Raw genomic sequence first — 25547 nt, forward strand, 5'->3', positions numbered from 1 at the left:
CCAGAAGCATTCCTCGACCGCAGATGAGGGAAAGGAAAAGCCTATTGCAAACAGCAGGGCTGCACCAGGTCACGAGGAATTTGCACTCGGCCGCAGGCTGTACCGCTCGCCTACTGCTGCCCTTCTCCCCAGATGGAAGGGCCTTACCTACCTTCATGGTTTGCCCTATCTCAGAGGTCACGAATAAATAACAAATGCCTTGGGGTCGCCCGAAATCATGCTTAGCTGCCCAAGGCTGCTTCCTCCACAGCAGGTCTCCCTGGGCAGAAGCCCAGGCTCTACCTGTCCTCCAGCCCCTCCAGGCTGCCAGAGGGGTGAGGAGCACGGTCAAAGACCTGATTCAGTCCCTGAGGTTACAGTCTGTCCCTGCCCCAAAGGCACCATGAGCCGTATAGTATAAATGTTCGCAGGAATTAAACAACTATAGCAAAACACACATTATGCAAACATCTCCTCTCTTTCGAGATGACACAACATAGAGCACCAAGCGCAAACAAAACCCAAACAAACAAAGCAGAGAGGCATTGTGGAAAAAAAAGAAATCATTTAGTGAAGAGCTTCTCTGCTCTTCTTACAGCCATTAGGACAGCGATAATGCTGAAATGGCTGGCCAGCCCTGAAAATTGGATAAACTGAGACACAGAAGAGACAATTGAAAGCAAGGAGACAGACTGAAAAAATAAGTGAGACAACAGATGGAAAGCAGAAATGCAATGTCTAAACTGCAGCTGTAATTCTGCTAGTAGCAACCACGTTTAAGCACACTTTGGCTTGCTTTCCTATTTTGGGGAGGGCAGGAGTTTTCTTTTTTTTTTTTTTTCTTTTTTACAAAAAAAAGAACAGACACAACTTGCTAGCAAAACTGCCATGGGCTCTCCCCGGATAGTTTTGGGTCAGGCAAATTATTTTCCTCCATACCTAGTAGCAAAATTATGCATCTAAGGGGCAAGCCTCTGACACCCTCTAGTTCCTCGTTACACAGTTGTCCTAGCACAGCTGCGGGGCAAAGGGGGCCACCTCATTAAAATCTATGACGTCCACAGCTCCAAGAGCTGTGTTTTAGTTGCTGCTGGCCAGGGGTCAATGCAAGGAATTGTTACAAGCTCTCCCTTGGCAGCAGGGCTCTCTTAGCCTCTCCCCTTTACTAGCCTGGCTGTTACAATCAGACAGGAAAAGGGTCGTTATTATTCTAGCAACATTTTATAGACTAATTTGGCAGTTTTTCTAACACGGTTTTAGTAGTTTTGATAGCACGCTAGTATGGGAAGGGAGGATTTCCACATTGGCCCAAGAAACAGTTGTGGCAAGACTACCTATTTTTAACACCGTTTATTCGTAGCACTATTTCAGACACAGCATTTTCTCTCCCATCTGTTGACACAGTTGTTTTGTTTCTTTAAAGACACAGTTGTCTGTCTCTTGGAGGAGAAAAAAAAAAAAAAGAAAGAAAGAAAGAAAGAAAAAAATACCTTCAATAGCTGCAGAGAAAAACAGGAGACTAAAACCCAATCAAACAGTGAACTGGTCAGAAGATAATGCTGGCAGACTGAAATATAGAGCAATTCTTCAGGTGCCTCTTAAAAATTACATCAGGTTTTGGCCTCTGTGGTATTCTAAGTGCGACTGTGGATTTTTAAAATTCAAATCTGATATGCTCAGCAACTAACCGAGATGGTTTATTGATCTACGGAGCCTAACTGTGAACCTGCCGTCAGAGCGACACACCGGTCTGCTCAGGACGAATGCAGCCACGAAATCACAGAGCAAGATGCCAGCACTTTCTTTAGAAAAGGAAGGAAAATGTAATGAGAGAACCAAAGTGGGGCTGGAGAAAAACACCAAAAATTAATAAAATGATAAAAATTAAACTCTCATAACAGGACAAAACATTAAGCAATCCTTTTGAAGCTTGAGTTGTCAGAGTGTTTTCTCAGATTTTTGATGACAGGTTTTTCTCCTCACTGGACTACTGGAGTTCTGGGTTATGATCTCCCAGGCAATCTGAAAACCTTATCTCCACTCAAAGGCATTTCAAGCAGCTTGAGAGTTTGTAGGTGGAAGCAAATAAAGCTGAAGCATGGCTGAGGTAGGACCTCTACAGATCACTACAGCAGTAGTGATTCTAGTAGGACAGCCTATTTGCTGGCAAAGCTGTAATATGAAAATGTGATATATTAAAGGTCAAGACTCCAATACAGAGCAGACTCGTATGTATTGTGTTTTAACTTCTTTTTACGCTGAGAGGTGCCTAGGGACCTGAAGAGGTGACAGAAAGATAAATCATGCATGACAAACTGGAACAGAAGACAAGGCTGTATCCAGAATAGGATAGCTCGGCTGGTGCAGCTGTCCTAGCAAACTGTACTGACAGTGTGTTCCCAGCACAGGCTTCATTCGTACCAGCAAAATCATATTAGTTGCTGGCACAGCTTTTTTCCTAAGGTCCCTCTTCCCTCATCCAGTAAGCCAAAAATGTTTCTGTAAAAATAGAGGTTTGTCATAAGTGTATGAACAGTGAGAGCTTTGCGTCAGTCAGGGATCACATCAAGGATCAAGCCTCATTACACCTTTGGCCGAGATAGTTACGACAGCAAAAATCTGTAAAACAGGTGTGTTATTCCTGTGACTGGAGTGAAAAGTCCTACGTAAAGATTTCAATACTGGCCTCTGCCACTAGCAGGAAACCTTACATTCTCATTTGCGTTTTGCAGAAATGCAGAGGTGCCCGGATCAGAAAGGTTACACTATTTCCACAACAAAAAGCGGTCCCTAGCACGCCTGCGACTGACCCTAGCTGCTATTCCACCACGTTTGGGAAGGGAAAGCTCCCCCCAGCCCTGCCCATGGCAGCGGGCACAACCCAGGCTGAGCGCCCTTCCCTGGGGCCGCGGGGAGGGGGAAGTGGGCGGCAGGCTGGGTGCTGCTGCCTTCTGCAGCCTTCTCCTGTGCTGGGAAGGGAGGACCACCCGAGCCCTCTCTTCCCATCTGCACAGTGTACAGTGAGATGGGACAAACTGCACCAAACCAAGTGCCTGGGACTACGGGGACGGCTTTAAAAAAACAACCACGTTCACTACAATGATGAAAAATACAGCTGACTTAAGATGTGTTTTCAAGAAATTATCACGTGGATCTGTTTTCAGGAGCTGTCTGAAAAGAAATTTTCCAGGTGTGCTACGTCCTACTGTTCACAATCACTCAAGTGATTTAAGATTTTAACACTGTCATCTATGATTTTTGTAAGAGAAGGGGCAGTGACTTTAACATGCCCTTGAGGAAATTATGACCTGTGAGGGATCTGGCAGCCTATACATATACAGCTTGCAGCCTGGTAGAAGGGCTTACCTGCCTTTGCTTTGGCATGTCTAGAGCTGTGGTCCTTGCCCATCCAGTATTATTTAATTTCTTTACAAGGCATGCAGTACGTATTTCTGGAAGGTTGGACTTAATCCAGGCTACTATGGTTTCCATGGACAGGAAGCTTGAAGGTTTGGGATTAAAACAGCAGGAGGCTGAAAAGAAAATTGAGGACCTAGAAATAACAACTGATGGTCCTGACGCAATCATTGCCGAGGACACTGCGGCTCTCAAAAATGTAGTCAACAGCCTGGAGAATCATCTCAGAGAAAAGGCTAGGTTTTGGAGGATGGTGGAAAGCTCCTGCAAATACAGTTACGTGACAGGTTCTGGTATACTTTTGCTTATGGATTTCAACCAATTCTGCACAGCATCATGGAGGAAAATACACAATATTGAGCTATCTGATCTACCCCAGCATGCCTCATTTAAAGGAAAACTACTGCTGGCTAGGACCCATGACAGAAGTCCTCTTCTTCCTCTAGCTCCTGTCCCCATTTGAAGGTGCTCCTGTCTCCACTGTCACCTCTTGCTGGCCAGAAGCTCATCTTCCTATTTCAGTCAGTCTGAGCACTCCGCTGACCTTCAGTAGCCACTGAAGCCAATCCAGATGGCTTTGCCTGCAGTAAGAAACAGAGCCCTTGTGCGACTCTTTCAACAAGTAGAGTGGTAGAGTAGTAATTTTCAGCTAATTAGCAATGATGATCCATGGGCAGAGTGTCATCTTCAACCTTTGCAGCCCCACGCAAAGGCAATACTTGTCCAACATCTGAGATCTGCAGCATAGATGAAGAGTGATAGAAAAGGCATGAAGGAAAGTTTGAAATTCTGTATCATTACTGTGCTAGCTGAAGAAATAAACTTACCAGGAACCCTACTGAACTTAAGAGCCATAAATAACAATTAACCATGATTTTGTACTTGACAGTAGACTCATTACTTTAGGGCAGATAGACAGGTTTTATCCTGAATTTTCAAGACTTGAAAGCATTGTTGTGGTCGAAGTACCACCCTGGTATCCTTTTGTGATGGTTCAAATAGAGCCAAAACAAAATAAAGATTCCTAAACAGCGTACTAAAATGATCCCTCTCTAAGATACCTTTAACGTCCCCCAAAAGGTCACTAAAACAATACATTTTAGAGAAGCAAATTATTTACCTTTGAAATACAAACGGCAATGTGTGTGAGCAGAGCCTCCTCTGAATTTATTCACGTCTCTGCCCAAGAGTCTGGTGCCAGCTCACACTGATACCCCATTGAAAACCTGGTTTCAAGCTGTCTTTGCTCTCTCTACTGTGTTCAGCAGAGGTTTAGTGCAGCTGCAGGCAAAAGAGTAAAGACTGGAAGGTGGCAATTCCAACAGGACTTGTCCCCTTAAAACCTCAAGGCTTCACTCTATGTTAGGGCTTCTGCTCAAAAATTAATAGAAAACAGGAAAATGGTAAGAGGCCACACTGACTGTGGAAAGTCCAACTGAGGAAAAACTGCCCTAGGAAAGGAGCCAAGAGCAAGCATGGGACCTAAAACACTTTCAGACAGCACAGTCAACATGCTAAACAGCAAAAGTGTTTCTGCCAGGAAAACATACTGCCAATGCTAAGAAACATAAGAAATCAAGTTAAAGGCTTCTCACGAGCAAAACAAAAGGCAGAACAAATAACGGTGATCATTCAGAAACTCAGACACAATTAAAAACTAAGGAAGAAGATAGGTTAGATCAAAAAAGGGCAGAAAAGGCCCCCACTGAATTCTACATCTCCAAAGAGTTATTCAAATTCCCACTTCAGTGTTTCCAGAGATGAACACCACAGATTCTGATTCAGGAAGTGCAAATGGATGTATTAAAATTCAGTCAATTATATCCCAAACAGTTATCATGTCATTCCAGAACCTTTGTGAACACCAAAAATAGCTTAAATTATTATTTTTTTTTTAAAGCAAGCATTCAGAGAAAATCAGCTATTATTCTATCAAGACTACTTGATGGGAGATGAGCAGAGTCAACAGACCCCAGGGGAAGGCCAGAGGCCAGCACACCACACTTGATCTTCCCAGCTGCATGTCCTCAGGATAGGTTAAAGCATCTCTCACTGCTCCTCTAAGTATTGCTTACTAATACTCCGATCACCCATTACTTTCAAATGGGTTTTAAAGGGGTTAAGTAAACACAGTCATTATTATTCATGTTGGGGCTTCTCCTTCTCTTTCATTCTGACAAATGAAAGAAATCCTTAACTTGAACTGCAGAGCTGTGTTTCTGCACCTACGTGCCAATGTTTTTCATATCATTTCATTACGACTAGTCCTGGCAAGGAGCAGTAAAGTCCCCAGTGGGTTTGCAGATCATTACAGCAACATGATTAGAAAGCTTCATCCAAATATCGTAAAAGTCAATGGAACTTGGACTGAACCCAAAGAGAAATATTTTTTCCTGCTGTGGGTGGTTAGCTGTACATTATGTTTCTTCTATTGATAAAAGTGTGTCTTCCTCTATGCACCAATTTTAATTACTCAACAATACAACCTGCTTTTGAACAATAAACTGTCATGAAAGAAACCATAACCTGAAATAGAAAAAACATGTCTTCTGTGCCCTGGAATCAATCAAAAATCCCACTGACTACAGTAACAGTTGAGTAACACTACCCCACTATTACATACACTGTGTATGCTATGTGTACACACACAAAACACACAGGTGCATTGAACTACTGATCTGTAGGTCCCATAAACCCTTCCCTGGGAGCTATGACTATGATGAATGTTTGTAGGAGGAAAGATTAACTTGTATGGTCATAGGGACACAGAGCGTTTCTCACCTTCTGCATAATATTATTCTCTAAAATTTTATACATTTCCTAACCTTAAAATAGCAATACATTTCTGTGAAAAAAAAATTCTAAGAAAGAAGAAAAAAATGTTTTTAAAAAATAGTCTAAATACTTAATACAGATACAAGAGTTTATTCATAAGCAGTACCACACCACTGAGTTTATGTAATAATTACTTGGCATTATATCTGTTACAACATGCAAAGTAATATCCGTAATATTTCTAGCTTATATGCTGTTCTTAGCACAGAGGGCTTTTTTGTCAGTAGGGCTGTAATAATTCACATTCTGACTGGAAGAACAAGCCAATCTGTCAAGAGTTGTACCTGAAGAGAACAAAAATCACATACAACATTTAGGCTGGAAGCAACCTCTAAATGGGTCGTCCTAGATCATCTATCATAGACACGTATCTAGTCTAGCCATGACAGACTCCATACCCTCCCATGGCAGTTTGCTCCACTGACCTAAATGTTGCACAGTAGTAACCCCTTTCCAATATCGAACAGTCTAGCAAAACACTCCCTGCTGCAGCTTAATAACAGCATTGTTCCCCCGTTTTCTCTTCAACAACATGTGAGGATACCTTGCCCCATTCTTTCCAACTATTTTGGATGTATATGTATAGTTATAATTCTGAATTACACCTTCTCCAGACTCAACATACCTACACTTCTTGTCTCAAATACTTTATCTTGACTTTGGGCTTCTCCATCTTGCTGAGGAGTTCTGTGAATTGAGGTTACCTTTTGGCTCTTGATGTTATGGACTGAAGAGGATTTGAAATGTTTGCACCAAGTCTAGTTAGGAATTTATTTTATGAAGCTTGAAGTTACAAATGTGTCATTACACATCTCCCTGCTTTATAGTGGCATTTGTTCTTTCAAGTTTAATATTGTACTCCCAAGAAACACCTTGAGCAAATCACGCATACAAAACCAATAAGCACACTAATGAGATAGTTGGAACTTAATACTGCTGTTCTTCAGGATGTGCTCCATAATTCCAGGGAGCTTCCACCCAAACTTGACCAAGGAGTTTTACCTCCTTACATAAACATACACTTCCAATTAGAGATTAGGCACTGCTAGGAGTGAAGCTGTATCAGCACCAAGATTATCCGAGCATTTACACAGAATATCTGAAGGCTGATGAGTACACACTAAGCTCCAGTAGCAGGATCCAATTTACCTGCTTCCAAGCTGTTTCTGATATGACTAGTCAGGCTCCAGACATGGCAATGGTACCATACACTTGGACACTCTATTCATTTGGTGTATCGTTGTATCATAATGCACATGCATTTAAGTAGAATTTGGGACTTTAAATCCATTACTTCCCCATAACATAAAACAAATTGATGTTTCTAATGAAAATATATGCCTAAAGAAAGTGGTAAAGAAGAGGCTCTGATACTTGAAAACTTTTTTCTCTGTCTTGACAATTAAATTGGCAGAGGGCATCCCAATGGCTTACTCCACAGTCATTTCAAATATCTACAATACATTACCCATCCAACCTGTTTTCAGAATCAATAAGAAGAAGGTTTGCTTTTTCTTATTTTTCACCATTTCAACAAACAGAGGACATCACTGCCAGGACAACCTCTGCCGGCTGCTAAAACACAAAGCTGAAAATGCTTAACAATAGCATGGCACAAGCAACTTATGCATTGAAGAAATAGCTGTAAGATCTGGTACGAACAGACAAGCGTTAACTCTCCAATATGCAGCTGAGAAGACCGGCTTATTGACCATAAATGAATTATATAACCCAACTTGTATCATATCATCTGAGAGTAGGTTAGGCCACTACCACTTACATCTATGTGGGTTTTTTTTCCAGACAACTGTCAAGTTACATTCCTTATATAATGCTGCTGCGTTGCTAACCTGAAGTGTAATGAATGTGCTCATTATAGGGTAATTATGAGTACTGAGATCAAGAGCTGTCAATAATTTGATTTGCTCCATATAAGGTAAAAATTTATCTTTGCTATAAAGGGAATGTCAACTGCATCTTTTGAAACAGCAGCAAAACTTACTGATTTCATTGGATTAAGAGTTGTAGTCTCTCTCTAGCCACGTATGTGAGCCCATGCTTCAGCAGGTGCCTGGGACAAGGAGGTGGCGCTGCAAATTAAATTGCTGCCTGCACCATGGCTGCATCAGGCCTTGGCATACAATCCTCTGCATCCTTAAGCAAAACAACTTAGTACAGTACACATCTGCAGCACTCATGGTCAAATAGATTCAATGTTTTCTGTATAGAAGAAAAATCTATGCACCGTAAATTTTCTTGATTGTTCAGTCTAGTTTTCCTTTTTCCTTTTTTTTTTTCTGTCAATTAAGTCCAACCTATTAAAGACTGTGAAAAGAAATGGCCTTCAGCATGGATTTACATTCCGATCACACAATCTCAAATTCTTCCAGAAAAAAAACAGGCTATTGAGCAGGGTCTCCAGTTTTCAAATAAGTCAGGCCCAACTTCTAGATGTTGCCTATAGGTTGATATTATGCATTACCAAAGAATTGCTATTTAATATATTCCAAGGTAAAGTGATGCCCATGTAATTAGGCTCCAAATATGTTACACCAAATTGATAATGACAGTAGTAAGTAAGTCTCTAACACCTGTCCACTTATATGGAAGGTTTTTTGGCGATTTTTTAAAAAGATCTAAAGGTCTGTTAAGGGTGTCTCTACTGGTGAGCTGGGAGAGAGACTTTTTTACCATAAGTTCCTGTAGGAAAAAAAGCAATGGTGTTCCTTCCCCACAGACAGCAAAACACAAATAAAGCCTGGTCAGATAGGCCTGTTCGCCAAGCTCAGTAATGTATCGTACATCCATTCCCTGCGCCCCAATGTACAGCCCGGTGCTGGCCAGCAGCTCATGCCCCCACCTTTCACCAAGTGACACGGGTTCACAGCTAGAGATGGGAGAAAGGCTGCAATGAAAGAGCAAATGTACTCATAACCACAGTGTCCCTGCCCGTCCCCTCTGCTCTTCTGGCTGAGCACTCTCTCTTGGGATCAGCCCCCACCTTCACCGTCCCCAGGCTCTTTTCTGGGGGGCCGCCTGTGCGACCCGTGCACACTCCACTCCCCTTCTGGCACTCTGTGAAGTGATGATCAAGAGAGCCTGTTCCTGCACAATCTGGCCCAAACCATAGCTCTAAATGTATCTTCCAGTTCTACTCACATATTTATAGGCCCCCATGCAGGGAGATTACTCTTTAAAAAATATTACAGGAAAATGCTGCAAGTGATCATCATAAAAAAAAATCCATCAAAATTTCATTAAAAATTAACAAAAAGAAAGCATTACTGTTGTCTTACTAACTGGGGGGGAGGTCTCATATTATTAAATTGAGAAGGGCAGCAATGGAAGGCCCTTTTAGATTGGTGTTTCCATTCTTTCCTCTTTTGCTTGGTTCAAAAGTCCTGCATAATTAATACCGCAGTACTTAATAAATGCTTATGAACCTACTACCTCTCTGCTCTTTCCGTTTAATTAGGTGATTGACTTCAGGCATACTATAAATTATAATGACAATTTAATTACTTTTTTAATGTGCACACTTAAAAGATTTATAAACAGGAATAGAGCAGTACAGTGCACTGAAATCTAGAAATACCGTGAACTTGAGCACAGCACAAAGTAATCCAGTCTGAAGCACCTCTCTGAGCACGCATCTGAGCACCTGTAATGGCCGAAAGGTCTGGTGTCTGCAGTGGACAGACACCAGACAGCCATGGACAATTTTCCACTTCTCACCTGAACACCTGTGCACACTCCTCTCAACTTTTTCTTCTGGTGCCTGGGAAACCCACTCAGTTTCATGGAAGGAACCAAAAATAGTTCCAAGGAGAAGTCAGACAATGGACTTCAGTGTACCTTAAGTATGGTGTTTGCAAAAATGAAAGACCCTTTCCCCTTGTTTTAAATAATTCATAAAACTTCATTCTTGCTTCATCACAACACAGTTGTTAAAATTTGCAGGAGGCTGAGATCTCCCACGATATTTCAGCTGTCACAGACAAATTGATAAAGACTGCAGATTTCATAATGCCAGGAGGAGACCCTTCCTGGTTGGGAGACAGAAATGTGTGTGTGAAAATATTTCATATCTTCAGCACCACATACTGCAACAATCAGAGTCAGCTCTTCTGATATAGCTGTTACGCGACCTAGGACTCTATTCCCCTGTCACTTACATGAATGTAATTGGAAATGAATTCACAAAGCTAACAGAACTACACACACAGAAATATGTAACAAATCAAGTATGAACCAGGTCCTATTTTTCACATCAAACTAGTCCTCAGAAAAGTAAAAATGGTAAACTAAAAATTAACTTTTTAAATTTTAAATACTTTAAAGTACTAAGAGAAGAGTTAACCGATCTGAATGTCCAGGCTTTTCTAACCCCCAGTTGGTCATCAAAACCAAAATCACCGCTACTTTCTGCAAGTTACCTGTCCTCACCATAGAAAGACAACAGCACTTGTTTTAAATCACATTGTATGTTCTATCGGTGAAACTTTCTCATGTAAAAATGTCATTAAAATTTGGGCTAGAAGAGATGCTTTCCCATCTGGGAGCTGAATCTGGTTTGGTGTGACTATTCCTGTCTGTTAATTTAGCAGTATAAAGTACAACTGTACATTCTTGGCATACTTACTGGGGATGCTGGCATCTCTGTAACCAGAACTGCTTGAAGAGAGAAAAAAAAAAAAAAAAAAAAAAAAAGCAGAGGTTGGGCAATTCGCAGCATGCTAGGAAAATGATGGGCCATTCACTGTTTTAAACCTCATCTATAGGCAGTGCTAAATAGTCAAAGGGGAAATAAATGTAAATATATAGCCAAGGCTCAGTGTTATGACAATTGTTTCTGGTTTTCCTTTTTTCACATGGAAAAAGCCATCCCAGAGGCTCATCTCATCCATTCCCACAGCTTCCACATGTACCTGTACCCCTCAGCCGGTACCACCGGGGCCAGAGAAGGTGTGCATGGAGGAGAAGCCCCCACAGTGCTGCGCAGTGGGGGAATCACGAGGAGACACTTTGTCCGCGGCTTCCGCTTTCAGAGCAGCGGCGCAGGGCTGAAACAATGGATCTCCTACGGGACCGGCGTTTCATCCACCCTCGCGTACAGCCGGTGATTGATGGTGGGTCAGGAGGGCAGCAGACTTTGGGTGCACAACCCTTAAATACTTTATCAAAGATGGCAAAAGGCCATGCGCTACAACAACACAGCAAATACTTCCTTTCACTGTAGCGCAGACGAATTCCTTCCTCTCTGCAGGCTGAATTCAAAGCTTTGGGTTCTCGGCGCAGAGCGTGCGCAAGTCCTATACTCGCAAAATGCACACGTAAAAAGCTGCACTTTTAGTCATGAGACTGCTTGCCTGTAAACATTCTCACTGAAATGGGGAGTCAGCCGTGTCCGGGCTGAAAGCGTATGTGGTCATAAACATGTAACTCTAGGGATTCACAGCCTCTATAGGACAGTAAAAGAAGATAACTCACTTCTCTTTAAAAACGGAAGCTATACAGTAAGAATCAAAAAAACTTGTAAAGCTGTGTAAATGATCAAAATTTTTCACACTGAAAGGGTTTCCTGAATAAAACGTACTGCTTTGGTAGAACTGAAAAGTTCCACAAAAATATAGATTTTGTCCCTGCTTTAAATGAAGATTTAGGAAATATATAGCTTTATGAAATAACACGTTACTTCAGTACTAACATTTTAACAGTAGTTCATACTACCTTAATGAGACTAAGAGATGAGCTGGAATACTAGCATGCCATCACAGTGTTTTTCAGCAAATAAAACTGAAGCAACCTTTAGAGCGTTCTGGAATAAGATGTCTTACTGTGTAAGAAGTCTTGTGGTTTTGTTCCAGCTCAGAGCACAGGTGAAGTATTCCAGAATCTTCTGCAGTTTTAAATTTTCTTCCAGTCAGCTTTTGCTTTCTGTTCCCCCTTAGCTGGTTCTCTCTCTGTTTAACCACCTCGATGTTTTTAAAAGCTGATCTAGCTGCTCTGAAGTTGACAGCATGCCCTAATGCCACAACAAGGATAGAAAGTTGAGGCCTTGGATTTTGTTTCTAAAGGCACAGGCACTCAAAAATCTCCAAAGAAATCTCCAAATTGGCTGTGATGATTTCCGCTCCCTCCTCAGCTGACTGGAGCTCTAGCAACACAGGAAAACCATCTAGCTGCCCACGCAGAGGGCTGCAGAAGCCAAAATAATGATAACCAATAACAAAATCATTGATTAATGACTACAGTAGCTAGCAGTAGATCGTGACTTTTCAGTTTCGGACACTGAACAGTCTGTTCAAACCAAAGGGGTGAAGCCACTGGCTTGGATTTTGGGGCAACACAAGGCAGGTAGCAAAGCATCAGCTGACATCCTCACACGGGGATGTGCATCCACGCATCACTTGTGGGCACCCCGCGGCAGAACAAGCAGGTGGTTTCCTTTCCAGAGGTCTTACAGCATATTATGCTACAGCAATGGATTTGCATAATTTCAGTCAAATGATGTATTACAAATTTCACCATAGATTTTGAGCTCAAATGCTTTAGAACTGAGCAAAATAAATGGTGCTTATGTTTGGAAAACAGAAAGTCTCAGGCTGGAGGTATCTCAACTTGTTACAGCCCTATCGAGCAGATTACAAGTAGGCCCATCGTCTCCAATTCAACAAAGTCCAAATTCAGATTTAAAATAAAAGTGATATTAATTAACAACTGTACTGTGTACTAAAAAGTTTCTAAGGTAATAAAAGCTTTTGGACCACTCATATTACCCAGAAACCAAATCTGCACACAGGCAACTTGTCCTCTGAGCATTTTCATTCCTTCTTGAGAAGAGTGTGAAGTTAACATTAGCATCAAACTGTGTCATATTTTTAATGCATTTTACATATAAACTGAGAGATACTTGAAGAGCCACAATGATGTCACAGAGAAAAAGATTTTGAATATAACTTTTCAGCTATACCCACCTTCAGCGTGTGCCCCAGCACTCTGTCCCCTTTTGTTCATGCAGGTAAGCAGAAACTGGCAGCTGGGGAAATTTATCTGTATTTGTGAATAGGCACAAAACAGATAAATGCTGGCAGGCATAAATTCATGTTTTATCAATATATATTCTGGTACTTACTGTCAGAGTAATTTATTCAAAAAAGGCTTTCAAAGGCAAACACCAGTTTAAAGAAAAAACAAAATCCTTAAAGAGACAAATTCCAGTCCTGACTTATTCCTTGTCACAGCAGATCCAGGATCCCAGTGGAATGCAGCAGAAGACAGAAGCACCCTCACTGGGTTTCTCTCACAAAGCCAAAAGGGAAACCACTGTAATTAAGTGAAGAGCCTAAGAGAGAGTTTCTCCAGGCTGCTGCCTAAAACAGGTCCCCTGCAAGTGGGGCCCCTCGAGCTGGGGTGGGTGACAAGCACGGCGCACGGAAACACAGAGGCTCCACATCCGAGCTACTCTTGCACGGGCCAAGCAGAGCTGACAGTTTTGCATGCAGCATCCCATAATGACAAAGACTATCCAAATTACAACAACGCACTGGTTTTGCAGCTTGTAGCTGATGGACCTACAAATGTTCAGTTTCACTTCTCACAGTTATTCAAATTATCCAGCCCTCGTAGGTCTGCAAACCTGAGTTGCAAGTCTCACACACACGGGGATTTATTAAAAGCCTGCTGGTGCATTTGACCGTGACAAAAGGCTAAAATAAATAAATAAGTAAAAAAGTAATGAAACACACTAAACATTTCTGAACCCCAGATTATGTTTGGCCTAGATCCAGTGGACATGTTTGTTTTCCACTGACTCCCCTATCATAAATTGCCTTCTCCCAAAAACGTGATCTAAATGCACTGCACACCAGGGGCAGGAAGACAGTGGAGCACAAGTATCTGTGAGAGTCACTTATTCCATTAGTCAGAAATCAAAAATTAAAAGAAGCGCTTCAAATGATAACAGAATGCAAAACCTCATCACTTCCTTCAACGGGAGGGCACATGAAGACCTTATTCATAAGGTATTGATCAGTCAGAACATGTGCTACGGTAGAAAACTTCTGGACTCTGTTCAGAGCTCTTAAATAGCACTGTCTGGACTTGGGCAAATGGTTTGAATTTTCTATGCTTTTGCAAAATAGTAATAAAAATGCATACCCACCTCACAGCATAGAGGCTTCATCAATGTTTCTAGCTCACTCTCAGCTTCTTAAGTAGACAATCCTGCAAAAGTACAGAGTATTATTATTTAGGTTTGATTTCCTTTAAAAAGTTTTAGTCATTTCTATTTCTTGGTTTTTTTTACCAGGCAGGAACAATTGTGGATGTAAAATCAGCACGTCTGCCTGGAGGCTAGTCTAAGGCTCCTGCCTCACACACACATGTACATATATATCACTAGGACCCCACAATACATACCACTGGTCTATGAATAGGTCACTAGAACACAAGCCAAGCAATGCGCATCTAAATTTGAATGCTGAACAAACAAAAACGTGGGTATTTTTAAGATCAAAACTCCTTCCTAAGAATCTCACATGCTCCCCGTCCCGCAGTCCTGGTGCGACATGTCAGAGGCAGCTTTCTGAGGCACGGTGGTGTCTTCTGAATCACTGCCATTACCCGAGAAAACCCCAGGAAGTGGTTTGAATGAGAAGCTGGACCCGACTTGCGTAGGTATCAGCTGATGTCAGAATACACACAGCACAAAGCCGTAACAATAAGGACATTGTGAAACCAGGAATAACCTTCTCTTATCTCCCGCAGTTTGGGAAATCATTTCTAACCCGGTGACTACAGAGGAACAAGTCAAATGGTTAATTATTCACTGCGCGCTTCGTAATTAATCTCCGTTTCAGGCCAAATCCTTGTATGCCCATAATAACATGAAGATCTTCAGTGAGGGAAACAACAGCATGAGCTTTTGGACCTCCTTCTGCAAAGCAATTCGTTTTTCCATAAACAGTTACTATTAAGCAAGGACAAAGCAACAAACCAGACAGCCATCTGTGTAAACCAATTTAAAAGGATGGTGATCTCATAAAATTTTTTGACCTAAAGCTCTCCATTTAACTTCTGCCACCCCGTTCTGCCTTGGCAAATTCTAGGTTTTAGCTGGTCCTTGGGCTAGGGCCGCATTTCCACTTTAGGGAAGGCCGCTCCTTGAAAGCCAGAGTGACTTCAAACCTGTGAAAAGAGCGTGTCAGTGAAAATACCTCGGCATATATGGAAGCAGGACAACCTAACCAGCAGCCCACACACCACAGAGGGTGTTACCATGACAGTCTGGGCTGCATTTGCCAGCTGAGCTTCCTAGAAGTACGAGGTCAAGTGAGAGCAAAGATTCAGGCCACCGGCTATAATGCAATTCCTGCTGAAGTGTGCTCTTTCTTGTGACCCAGAGAGAAGCCAGCGAAAGCACTGATTGAGACCATATTAAAAGGGAAGACAATCCTGATAGCCTTAGAGCAAAATTCAGAAATCCACATATAGCACGGCCATCCTACACACACCCATGTTAGCCACAGCATCCACAGAGCCTTCCGCCTCTTTAGACTTGACTCTATGAAGTATCAGGCAAAACACACAAAATGAAGGTTAAAAAAAAAATAAAGTAAAATACCTAGAGACCTAGAGTGCAAGTAAGGAGCACCCATGGCCCTGTCTTGCACTGCATTACTTGCAGGACCGCCCTTTATTGAAGTCAACTGGAGCGCTACATCACAGCTGAGAGAAGGGGATATCCATGAAGATGTTTGTAACACAACAGAAGGAAAAACACACACTAGTTTACAAAGGCACACAGAACACAAACATTTTGGTATAAAAGCGGGTAACTGAAAAAAAGTATAGATATTCTCTTCCCATTTCCAAGTTCCAGAACAACACAACAGTGCATTGACTTTATTTAAGTGACAGAAGGAAGCGCTTGCTTCTCCAGTATGTAAGGGTGACATTTCAATCCATGTAGTGCAGACATGGAGAAAAATACCTCCCACAGCACCAGCGCTTGTTACATGCACTTTTTTTCTCGTTAGCATGCAGTTCCAAACACTCATTACTTTACTGCTCCCCTTCTGCAATCCCTGATATTTGTGTGCCTGATAGTTGTGTTTGCTTTAAAATAATAGCTGTGAGGCGAGGTTAGCTGCCCTTTTGACCCACTGTGTAATTGTACATGTGTTTGTGCAGTAATAACCCGTCATACCCATAAAGTGACATTTCTCTAATTGGCATTTGCTGAATGCACAGGCACCCTCCGCAAACACAGTGGCTTTTTTATTGGCAACCTCCCCGACTGCCTTACTCTTCTCAACGTGGAATCTCCATTCCATCATCTGAGAAGAACAGCCATGGTAATACTATTTATTTCATGTTGTGTGCCAACAAATACTATTCAAGGTTAGCCTTAAAAGACAGAGTAGTATCAACAGCTGCCTTGGGAATTTGCTAGAGAAAAGGGAACAGTTCTGACCTTTGACTCTGCGTTTCAGTGCTTTTCTGATACGCTTCAGAACAAAAGTTCAAGCTGTGCCTCATTTCAGTTTGTCACACCTTGCTGCATGTGAAACAGAGGACAGGAATTCAGGAGAAGCTGGGCCGGGGCTGCTCTCCCTTGCCATCGGTCCTGCCATGTCAACTGACGTTGACACATGCGGTGATTTCTTCACTTCCTTCATCCTCGCCTTTTCTCTGTCACCGCTTTGAGTTCCTACCCAGCCACCTCCAACAGCTCTGCTGTTTATTGCCACGTTACATAAAAACTCAGAAATGGCTTAGAAAATACTAAAATATCTGCACCGTCTTGGCAAGCAGATAATCCTGGGAGCAAATTCTACTCAAACAATGGAGTGCCCACGTCTTCCTACCAGCCCTGGAGATCTTGTGCCTCATCCAGCAAGGCTGGAAGCAATGCACAATGCTTCATGGCATACCTCGGACTTTCCATTTCTACCATACAAGCATCTTGTTATCAATTTTTATAGGGAGGGAAAATGGGAAAGGAAATTCCTGGAAAAGATTACAATTGTCAAACAAGCTTTTGATATCTTTTAAACAGCTGAAGCATTAATTTTTTGGCGACGCTGTCAAAAGTCTATGAGGGCTTCCTGGCTGCAGTGGAAGAAATGGTACATTTAGTTCAACTACAAGCTGTACTTTTTAAAAAATCCATATGAAAACAGACTCATTATTCATTTTTCTGTTAATACATGTTTTTGACCTGCAGTTTCAATACTATTTTTGTGAGACCTTGCATTCTCAAGAAAGAACTGCAACTGAAAACTAACGCTTTAATAAACTCTTGTTTATATTATGGTCAAACCAGAACAAAATAAAGCTACGAATGACAGTTTTATAGGAAGTCAAGAAAAAGATTCATGTGTCTGAATACTTAGTTACAGTATGGTAGGCATGATTATTATTTCCTGTAAAGCCCAAGTGTAGCTTTAAAGAACTGGAAAAGGGCAACTGTGGGAGTAGATCATGGATATCTCTCAGGCCTTGGAAGAGTAGCTAGTGAGTATACACAGCCATAAAATTTTAATAAAAAACTCCCATCAAGAATTATGGGAATTTTACCCTGGAACAACAGCAAGAAAGGGCCAGGAAAAATCTGTTTGGGTTCTTCAAAATAGTACCATGTTGCATTCCTGTAAATGTCTTCCTTTTTGGTGAAAAGTGCCAAAAAATTTCAGGAAGAGGGTTTGCAACGAGACAGGCAATAGAATGACCTTTTCAAAAAGTGATCATAGAACCCCAGAAATTAGATCACAAAGGAAATGTACAAAGTCTATTAGATCATCTCATACCCAAATAAGAAAAATCTATGTGGCATATTTTACAGTGTTTTGTCCAGGTCACTTTTGAGTTACTCCAGCTCATCAGTTCTTCTGCTTTCCATCAGGAGAACTGGCCTTCAACATAATGATTTTTTTCCCAGCATTTGAGCTAATACTCCTTTTACTTGTTTGCACCTTTTCACTCCTTTATACCTCTTTGAGACTGTTATACTCTTTTAGGTGGTCATGCCTTTAACATTATATCTAACTCAATAGCAATCAATCAAGGTAGAAAACGTTAAACTAGAACGAGCAACTGATCTTCTGATTTAGCATCCCAGCTCCCTCAGTAACCAGAAGCAAATTTCCAGTGGAACGAGAAGTTAGTTCTTGGTCAAGAATCAAGACTATGAAAAAAACAAGTGTCCCCATTGAAAGAAAGGGTGCATTTCATCAGCACATGACCTGAGCTTTATGAAGAATGGAGATCTTCAACCCTTTATGTAATGTTCTATGATTTGGTTACACTACAATAATTTGGTTACTCTTACTTCTCCCTGCACATTGGTCATGTGTCTCCACGTTGCCATAACCCCATTTCTTTCTCATTCCCAAGTTACAGACTTCCACCTAAGGATTTCTGCCTGGCCTTTGTATATGGATACTGAAGTCCCTGGAGGGGGCAAGGGGTTTTCATGCTGCAGGTTGACATCGTATCTCTCAGGAAAAGGACAGCAAGTGTCAGGACCTCACAGGCTGATTTCTGTCTCCCCTGTCCTTCAACAAACACAGTCACAAAGCAGCACATAGACCTACAACATCTCTTCAGACATGTACATTCACTTCACCGGCTAAAAGCATAAGTAAGTATAGAAAAAGGAAAACTGCGCAGAGAGCAACTTTGAGGACGATGGAGTAAGTATGTGAAAACAAAATGACTACCTGAAAAGGAATTTCATTTTTTAACTTGGTCGCTATTATTTCTAACCTGCAGGGTAGCAATTGGCAGTTGTGCTTGAGAAGAAAGGCAAGACAAGTTTCCGGAAAACTCCTGAATGCTAACAGTCAGTCTGCAAAGGGACAAAGTCAAGACATGAAACTCCAGACACTTGGTAAACTCCTGAATTAGTGCCTGTGCCACACTCATGTTACTAGTGACTTGCAGTACCATGTAAGTCCCTACCATCAATGATATTTTTTAAGTACTCCTGTGCTGACAGGTGTCCTGACTTTATCAAGGCTCCAGAGGATGTCAGTGTGGGGCATTTCTTTCTCTCTGTTTTTACACCTCATTTCCAAGCCAACCTGATCTCCCTGTGGAGGGCCAGGATGCACCTGGGGAAGATTTCAACCAGGGCTGGGAGGGAGGGAGCTTCTTCCCTCACCACCCCTTTGGGAACAGGACCTCTTTACCCGCAGTAACCCTGTCCCTAGCCCGCTGCTATCTCAGGCTTCACGTGTGGCTTTGCATCTGAGGAGCGGCGCCTGGTAGGAGCTGTGCAGGCTGCTACCAGATGGGCTGAGTCACTGGCAGCACACAACTTGCAGAGCTATGTGAGGTCCTGCATTAAAAATGCTCACTTTGTGGCACTGAAGAGAAATACTGCCAAGAGCAAAAATCCATGCAGGAGTTACTGCGCTGTGTATACACGGGAAGCAGAGCAGGAGACAAAGAAAAGACTTCGCCACAGTTCACAGGACTTGCTGCCAGGCTGCCAACATGAAGGAGGTGCCTTTCCGCCCGCCACAGCACGGAGACTTCACTTGCAACATCTTCATTCCTTCCTCTTCCCCACGTCCAAACCAATGGTTGTATTTCTTCCAAACTAATCATACTCCAGGGCAACATTCACCAAGCTGTTAAGCTACTGACAGCCTGGTACTGGATCCCAAACAGTCTTATGAAAGTCACTGGCCGCTTGCAGGAGGAAGGACAAAGCAGATGGGCAGAGGTTTCAGGACCAGTGCCCTCGTGGACCAAGTGCGCATTGAAGTGTTATCTGAGTCCTTTCATTCCATTCGTTCATGGTTTTGTACAGACCGTATCATTAAAAAAAAAAAAAAAAAAAAAAAAGGAGAGCTCTTCATTAACCTTATCAATTGGATTTTAAAAAATGAAATACCACAAAAATGAAATACCAATTATTTCTTTTTTCACTTTTCCAATTTTTCTTTACGCAGGATTTTCCTTGTACAATTTCACTGCACTTCTTTTCTTCCTCTTGGCTCTTTATTACTCCGCTTACTACAAACAACAACAATGGTTATGAGTAACCCCTTAATTTTCCCTGCAGTCAGAATAATGTCTAAATGAGACAATGGCTAACCCATACTTCCTCCATGACACCTGAAAAATCAAGAAACAAAACCCAAACAAACCAATGAAACTATCCAAGCCCCTCCCCACCGAAGTGGACCAAAACTGGAGTTTCCTCCTATCTAGGAATTGGCCCAATGATGTCAATGGGGCTTTACGGAAACAGAAAGACCCTCTTGAGAGGCCAAGTATTTATGACCATAATAAGATGATTTGACCTAACAGAATGCAAAGACACTATGTTCCCCGAAGCAGTGAAATCACTACCTTGCCTCGTATTTCAGAGTATTTTTACAACTTACAGCCAGCTCACTGCAGCAACATCTCTCAAGCGGCAATGTTTTTGCTAATGCCCGTGCAGCACCGCCTGCTCCGTACAGTCATTCCTCACGCAAAATACTGCTGTCACAAGGGAGCTTCCTATTAGCTTTGCGATTCTTCCCATCCCAGGGTGCGCCTTTGCTGTCAAGAGCATTTAGGCACTAAAAGTCCAAAGAACACAAGACGATAAAAATATTGATTCACTGCTGGTGTGGTATGACCCTCCCCAAATATCAGACAGCACAGCAGCAGTACGGAGCATGCAGTCACGGATGTCGCTGGCAGGAGAGAAATGTGTTGCACTGCATCTTTTACTTTGGCTGGTGCATTCAGAAAATTTCAGCATGGAGCCCCTGATACTACCTCATCGGGTTCAGTTGCCATTTTCACCTCCAAAGTAAGGTAATTGCAACCCCGTGCCTGTTGGGAACTGTATGCATGCTGAAACCCCAACACACTTCACCAGGGAAGAGAGAGGCCTACTACAGAGTTACTGGGAGATCCAGCAGTGGATGTCTGGACTTCCACTGAACCTGCGCTGCTCCCTGCTCATGACACCTAGTTATTTTAACACCCCAGATGAAATATCTGGCTAGCCATTGTCCAGGGTGACCAACAAGATCTGAAAGGCGGCTACTGAACAGACGAAGGCTCTTCCGGAAAAACAAGGCTTTTGCCACCGCAGTCATCACTCCCCAATTAAGGCTGTGCAAGCAGAACTCCGTGCCTGCATTTACTCACCTAAGTCAACAGGGCGTGGGCGTGTGGACCTGGGCATCCACCTGGCATGAGCTCACCACCGGGTGAGCACCTCAATTGCTGTTTGTCCCCGGCGTGACATCCCCGTCCCGGCACACAGGGAGGCACCAACAAACGCTGGCACACATCCACTTGGACTTCATCCCTCAGCCGTGCACGCAGCCCCAGTGCCAAGCACCAGGAACCAATGGGCAACCTGCAAACGCTTTTTCCCAGCAAACTATCACTCAGTCTGAACTAGTCTGAAGGCCTGCAGAGTCTATCTAGAAACCTGGTGACGCTGAGCTGTTGCACAAACACTGTAAATAAAAGCTACCCAACAATATTATCATTACCTTAACATATAATCCCCATAAAAGGGGTGGAAAGGCAGCCAATATTAGCCAAAAGATGCTGATGTGTAGCTGGCCATAATGATGTGAATAGAACAGAAATAGAATAGAAAGCTGTGGCAAATCATACGCACAGCAACATCAACTGGTTCTCAAGCTTTACTTTTTCTAAGCACAGTACCTCAGGAAAAGTCAACAAATTGCAGCGCAAATGAGTCCAGACTCATCAAGCTTTTTGCACTGAAGCTTTTACAGACTTTGAATTATATAACCAGTTTGTAACAAATAACAAAGTGTTACTGAAGCGACAGTAAAAAATATTATATAGAAACAATGGGAGGGTATACTTGTAAACGGCAATTCAATGAAAACCTCTTAATTCCCTCCTCTCCCTTGATTTTCCAAGCTCCTTTTTAGTCGCCACTTCTCTTCCTACAACTTCTGTCGGACACAGCTCTTAACCAACGCTCGACTAGCTGGAGAGCAGATCAGGAAATTTGATTCAGACCCAGCTCTTACGTTGCATCGGGCATCTGTCTGCAGGGTATGGAAAGGTATGTAGGTAACCTGCATCCCACGGAGCGAGGGCATCCGTGCCACAGCAGCACATACATTGCTCTTGAAGGCAGCTTTACATAAGCACTGTGTCAACAAACACGCAGACTTTGGTTAAGCAGCTCGTACAGGAAGTCTGGTTTCATTCATTAACTGCGACCGCTGGGGTAGTGCATGGGGAGGAGGAGACAGGCAGGCGAGTTACAATGAAGCTCCCCTCTTCCCTCCGAAAGTTTTCAAGTCTCATCATCCCGCACGAGACGCACCGCGTCATCACCTGGGTGAAAAGCAACGGTGGGCACCGAAACGCGTACGAGCAGCGCGAGGCTTTGAAACCGCAGGCTCTGCGGAGAGGGCCACCTGCCAACAGGAAGAAGTGGTGAGGAGGAATTCTGATCCGGCCACTATCCTCCCTCAGCCAAACACTGCCGTGCGATAAACAGCAGTAAGGACTTTTTTTAACCATCGGCCACACCGAGAGCATCCACATCTGTCATTTCGTTCCCCGGTTGCCAGGAGAAGGAGCGGAGAGACTTCTGAGCTAGAGTTCACAAAGAGCTGACCTTGTCCTTCCCATCACAGCTGTACCAAAAGCACTAAGCCCGGAAGAGACTGGAAGAACAGGAGAAAAAGAAGACGAGATGACACGGTGCCCGGCCCCGGGGCTGCCGCAGGGCGCCCGGCACCTCACGGGGGGACCTCTCCCAGCCACCTGGCGCCGGTCCCTCAGCCCCCTTCCCCTCCTCAGACCGCGGGCCGGAGGAGGAGAAGGGGATGCCCCGCGTCCTGCCGCCCCGGGGGCAGAGCCGGGCCGGGCCGAGCCGTGCCGGGCGCGTCCCCGGCGTCGCGCCCGCGCTCCCCCCGCCGAGACGCGCGCCCCCGGCGGGAGCATCCCCGGCGGCCCCGCACCGCCGCCGCCGTCCCCGCGGCTCCGTTTCGGCCCCGGCCCCGGCCCCGGCCCCGGCCCCGGCCCCGGCCCCGGCGGTACCTGCGCTGCCCGGGCCTCCCGGAGATCCCCGCTGTCCGCGGCGCCAGGTCACGGCTAAAAGCCCGGCGGCGGCCGCGACTCCCATCAATCATCAGGCACTCGCTGATGGAGTGGATGGTAGGAGACCTACTGATGTAAGCTAGTCACCAGAGAAAATACCCACTGATGACGCATATCCAGGCACGAAAATAGTTACAGGGCCCCCAAAGGGATTATTCAACAGCCTACATTTAGATATTCTTGCAAGAGACCCGCAGTCGATTCGCTGCCATTAGATGGCTGGGGAACGCTGAAGTTTAAGTTTCCTCGGCAGACGTAACCACAAATAGCTGGTTTAAATCAGCTCCCGCAATTACAAGCTGTTTTGTAAATTTTAACACGGCATTACGGGGATTAAGCCTAAACAGAACCACTGCCTATAAAGCGCCGGGCAGCCTCTGCTTTCGCCGCTCACCAACTCCTTCCGCGCGCTTACCGACCCCTCGGGGTGTCACCCCGCCAGGAACACGGCGGCGTAAATGAATTCGCGAGTGCTCAGCCCCTTGCGCTACCCCCGAGCCACGCTTGCTTTCAATGAAGGCGCCCATACAAGCGATGCCTGGCGGCACTCGAGCACGAGCTTCATCTCTGCCTTTGTGAAATACTCCGGGTTTCACTTGCCTCTTCTATTCGAAAAAGATCAGAATAATTCATCTGAATAATTCACCTTTCTTGCATAAGTCACAATCACGTACAGGTGAGTTAGCAACATGCAAAACCACGCACCTGCCTTGGGCAGGGGCCAGAAAGATATCCCCCCCCAAGACCCCTTCTAGCCTAAATTATTCCACAGGTCTCTGTAACAGGGTTTTTGGTATCAATATCTCGTTAAAAGCATAATCCTCCAAATTAACCAATCAAGTGCTAATCCCACAGTAATCCTGCCCCCTTCGACAGTTTCAGGATCATGCCCTCGCAGTAACCGAACTGACCTCGGATGGGGCTGAGCCTCCTGAACGCCGCCGACAGCACAGCACTGACCGTGCAATCCTGGCAGCACTAAAATCCGTATTTTTAAATCGCCTCATGCCAACATCCAAGTCCCTTTTCAGAAGCGCTTTTGGTGCTTGGGAGTCTGAAAGTTAATGACTTTCTATTGCATATTTATAAGCTAAATATAGGAAAGTATTTTATGACTCTGATGCCTACTTCATTGACATACTTTTGGAAAGCATTACCTAGCCAAACAAACACTCCAGGATTTACAGTGTTTATCCTGTAAAGCGGGAGGAAGAAATGTCCCAGGCTACTAACTCCCACCTTGCTGTCTTCATCCACGACAACGTTATTAAAAATAACACCGAGCATTATTTTTAGCCCAACCGCCTTGCAGAGAGCCCTCACGTTTCTCCCACGCAGACGCTCACTGGCAGCCCATGCTGCCCAAGTGCCTGGGGGCTGGGGTCTGAGCCGTGGGACTGGCACCCACACAGCGGCTGCCCGCAGCCCCGTGGAGAAAAGCAAAGCCACAGCTTGCGGCTCCCTCCCTGCTCCCTGCCCCAAACAGCTGGGGAGCCCCCAGGCGCTTCTGGCGGCTGCCCCACAGATGGGCTGTGCCCCAGAGGATACCGCGGGATGGCTCAGCACTCATTGAGTGGACACAGCCCCAACCTCCAAGGGGCTGTGTGAACAAGGAACGGTAAACCCCTTTGTTCTTGTACAACAGGCATCCTACTCCCTTTGGAAAGTGGAATTTTTGGCATGGTTTACTTTTTTTTCCCTCCCCAACAGCTGTCAGTTCTGTCAGTTCCTGTACAGTAGACCTAGCACAAGGCTGGTTTGTGCAACTGCCTCTGGAAGTCAACCGAGTTTTCAAAAGCCTGTTTTCCTGCAACACAAAGGCACCCAGGAAACTTCGTGCAGAATAGGTATGAGCGTGGGGACGTGATAGACGGGCGGTGAAGGTGCTGCCGGGGGGGTAGAAGGAGATGCGGAACAGTGAGGGTCTGGCAGGAACAGCTCTCAGTGTTCCCAGTGGTGAAAATGCATTGCTTTTCAGTGCAGGGAAACAGAAAAGCAGAAAGGTAAAGGACAGAAGAGGAAGCGTGATGATAACTGAATGTGCCCGACTACATAAGCAAACACAGAGGTTCCCTGGTGTAGCAACGCTGCCTGATGGTTTTTTGAAGTATTTGAAGCAGCAGGCAGATGAATCCTCTTACTGACTCCAGCGCATTCTATTAGGAGCACACATTCATGGGGCGTAGGCATCTTGTTTATTA

General features: G+C 44.0%; 1 protein-coding gene across 11 annotated transcripts in view; it reads right to left on the reverse strand.

Moving 5' to 3' along the window:
* HIVEP2 (HIVEP zinc finger 2) overlaps window positions 1-25547 on the reverse strand; it is a 136040-nt gene that overhangs the window by 62827 nt on the left and 47666 nt on the right. For 4 of the 11 annotated variants that reach the window (XM_035538425.2, XM_035538419.2, XM_035538420.2 and 1 more), the window contains one exon: window positions 14396-14457. The gene's annotated coding sequence lies outside the window, so the exon portion shown is untranslated. Of the gene's footprint in view, window positions 1-3345; window positions 4134-13208; window positions 13285-14395; window positions 14458-22262; window positions 22911-23286; window positions 23418-24257; window positions 24355-25547 lie in introns of those variants that run through there. The other 7 variants (XM_050709704.1, XM_050709706.1, XM_050709702.1 and 4 more) reach the window with 7 other exon arrangements.

The sequence above is a fragment of the Cygnus atratus genome, chromosome 3 (genome assembly GCF_013377495.2).
Source record: "Cygnus atratus isolate AKBS03 ecotype Queensland, Australia chromosome 3, CAtr_DNAZoo_HiC_assembly, whole genome shotgun sequence".
NCBI classification, from domain to species: domain Eukaryota; kingdom Metazoa; phylum Chordata; class Aves; order Anseriformes; family Anatidae; genus Cygnus; species Cygnus atratus.